General features: G+C 40.5%; 1 non-coding gene across 1 annotated transcript; it reads right to left on the bottom strand.

Moving 5' to 3' along the window:
• Positions 1-281: 281 nt before the first annotated feature.
• On the bottom strand, positions 282-388 carry LOC141699155 (small nucleolar RNA R71). The gene has a single exon (XR_012565638.1). It is a non-coding gene; the product is annotated as a small nucleolar RNA R71 (small nucleolar RNA).
• Positions 389-3,592: the final 3,204 nt, after the last annotated feature.

Here is a 3,592-nt window from a genome sequence, read left to right as displayed (position 1 = left end):
AGATCAAGCCTGGCATAATTCAATGGGTGCAGAATTCAATCCAGTTTGGGGGTTCTCCAACTGAAGATCCTAATATGCACATTAGGGACTTTATTGAGATCTGCGACACCTTCAGGTTCAACGGTGTTTCTGAAGATGCTGTGAAGCTGAGACTATTCCCATTCTCTCTGAGGGACAAGGCTAAGAGCTGGTTACACTCTCTACCAGCTGGTTCGATTACTACTTGGGAAGATCTTGCTCAGAAGTTTCTTACTAAATTCTTCCCTATGGCGAAGACAGCTGCACTCAGAAATGCTATTACTCAATTTGCGCAGCAAACGGGAGAATCGCTAAGTGAAGCTTGGGAGCGCTATAAGGAGATGCTTAGGAAGTGTCCTCATCATGGAATTCCTGATTGGATGATCATCACTTATTTTTACAATGGGTTGGGAGCACAGTCCAGACCCATGCTCGATGCAGCATCAGGCGGAGCATTATGGGCAAAGAGCTATAAGGAAGCTTATGATCTAATTGAACTGATGGCTGCTAATGAATATCAGTATCCAGCCCAGAGATTGCCACAGAGCAAGGTAGCAGGAGTTCTTGAAGTGGATACAGCTACGGCTATCACTGCTCAACTAAAGGCGTTGTCTATGAAGATCGATTCTCTGGCTAACTATGGTGTTAAGCAGATAACCAGTGTTTGTGAGTTGTGTGCAGGTCCGCATGCGACAGAGTAATGCGCTATATCTAGTGACTCAGCTCAGTTTGTGAGCAACTTTCAGAGATCGCAGCAGCTAGTTCCTGCCACTTATTATCCTGAAAACTGGAATTATCCTAACTTCAGCTGGAACAACAATCAGAATGCGATGCTACAACCATTCTAGCAGTTTGTAAATAAGCTGTTCAACCCTCCTGGTTTTCAGCAACAACTCCAACTTCAACAACAAACTCATGATGCAGGTCTATCTTCGAATGAAAAATCTGAATTGGAGGAGTTGAGGCTTATGTGCAAAAACCAGGCTCTTATATGCCAAAGCCAGGCTGTTTCTATCAAGACTCTGGAGAACCAAATAGGGCAAATTGCTAATGCCTTATTGAATCGACCACCAGGAACGCTTCCTAGTGATACAGAAGCCAATCCAGGAAAGAGAGAAGTTGAAGAACATGTGAACGCCATCACCTTAAGGTCTGAAAAGGTCGCAAGCCCCTAAATTCAGCAAGACGAAGAGCCTGAAAAATCTCAAGATTCAGAAAATGCAGTTGTGGCTGAAGAAGATGTGCAGAAGGAAGTAGAGGTGGAACCAAGGAAGACTACTGTGGAACACACTCCTCCTGAGGGTAATATAGGGGAGAAACAGATCTATCCTCCACCTCCTTTTCCAAAGAGGCTGCAGAAGAAAAATTCGGATAAGCAGTTTGAGAAGTTTTTGGAGGTGTTCAAGAAACTTCATATCAACATACCTTTCGTTGAAGCTCTTGAACAAATGCCTAGCTATGCGAGGTTTATGAAAGGTGTTCTCTCTCGGAAAGTGAAGCTCGATGACTTAGAGACCGTTGCTCTCACGGAGGAATGCAGTGATGTGCTGTAACAGAAGTTGCCTCCGAAGCTTAAAGATCCTAGAAGCTTCACTATTCCTTGCACCATCGGAAACTTGTCGTTCGACAAGTGTTTATGTGATTTAGGAGCTATCATCAATCTGATGCCCTTATCTATCTTCAAGAAGCTTGGTCTGCCTGATCCGAAACCAACATACATGTCATTGCAACTAGCTGACCGTTCCATCGCTTATCCACGAGGTATAGTGGAGGATGTCTTGGTCAAGGTGGATAAACTCTTCTTCCCTGCTAACTTTGTAATTCTTGATTTCGAGGAAGATAAGAAGATTCCCATTATCTTGGGAAGACCATTCTTGGCTACAGGCCGAACTATGATCGATGTACAAAAAGGAGAGCTTACGATGAAGGTTCATGATCAGAAGGTCACTTATAATGTGTTCAAGGAAATAAAGTTACCCACAGCTAAAGAGGAGTGCTTTAAAGTAGAGCAAATTCAGGTTTTGAATGCACCTCCATGGAAGATGAAGTTGGATATGCCATTCGATTCTCTTGGGTTAGCAGAGCTGAAAATTTCTCAAGAGCGTTTTGAACCATTTACTCAAGAAGCTCCCATAGCTCAACCTACAGCCAGATCACTTGAGTTATTCATTCTTAGGTGCACCCCTTGACAAGGGGTTGGGATATATCTTTGATGATGTAGAGGGTAGCCGAACGGATCCTCCAGTGCCTATAGAGGGTTCTTCTTATGTGCAGCAGGTAGTTGATAGGACTGGTGTTGGTGATGAGCAGTACAGGCGAGTAACTAGGCGTATGGAGGCCATGCACGACATTCACCGTCATTTTGCTGCAGATTTGACACATGCTTTCGGTACTATTGTTCGAGACACTGGTGGCGAGGTTGATTGGCCACCTGATCCTCCACCCGAAGAGGGTGATCTTTCCGACGACTAGGTATGCCTGAAATCCTTATTATTACCTTCAATGAGGATATTGAAAATTTTAAGTTTGGGGGTGATAATATAAGGATTAGTAGTATGTGTCCATATAGATTCATATAGATTCATGTTGCATGTTTAGTTGTAGTTCATTCATATTTTTGTATGATTGTTCATTTAGGACATATTTGTTTATTTTTATGTAATTTCATATAGTTGCATTTGCATGCATATTTAGCATGATCCCTTAAGATGAACTATGATATTTGATAAGTTGATGTTGATTTCAGTGTGGTGATGACGAATAGAGGGATGTTTAAGTCCTAATGAATTGATTTACATGCCAAAAAAAAAATATTTTTACAAAGTCTTATAGGGTTGCTTTTGATCTAGATCATGATCATACTTGTTTGTTGTTGAGATTTAATCACTTGGTTATATTTAGAATTTGTGATATTCTCGTAATGACGTAAAAACACTGATTTTTTTATCTGGAGAAAAACTTGGATTTCATTGCTAGTTGTTGTAAGGCTAGGCGTTAAATGGCTAGTAGCCGACTCATATTTTTATGAGTAGTCTAGGGTTGAATGAGATGGAGCGAAACGCACTCATTCAGAAATTATTGAAAAAAAAGAAAAGAGAAAAAAAAGAAGAAAAAAGTATGTGTTTATGCATAATTGATCAAGAGTGAGCTCTTTAATACTCGAGTTATTAAGTTCTAGGGGACTTTGTGCTTAGTAACCTAAGGCTTTTATAGTCTGGGATCCGCTAACCTAACGCTCGCTACATGGGTAATATTGTATAAGTCTTTTGGGACCTCATTCATTGCACGATCAAATAAGCATCTTTGTTATGTGTTCAATAATAGTGTGAATCCTTGTATAACTCTAGTAGAAAGGAGTTGTTGTGAGTCATAATGCGTTTATTGTCTATTCTGTTTATAAACTTTTGATTGTTTCGATGATAGATAAGTTATGGTTATTGATCTAGTATCGAGAGTATATCTGTTAAACATCCACACACGCACGTTTCTGGTTTGTGAGTTGGTTTGTGGGATTTATTCGAACTCTGTTTCAAGTTATTGCATTCTTAGAGGCATTGGTTTATTCATTTGGTTA

Source organism: Apium graveolens, chromosome 11, assembly GCF_009905375.1.
Source record: "Apium graveolens cultivar Ventura chromosome 11, ASM990537v1, whole genome shotgun sequence".
NCBI lineage: Eukaryota > Viridiplantae > Streptophyta > Magnoliopsida > Apiales > Apiaceae > Apium > Apium graveolens.
The sequence above is the reverse complement of the archived record's forward strand: the minus strand, read 5'-3'. Positions and strand labels throughout refer to the sequence as shown.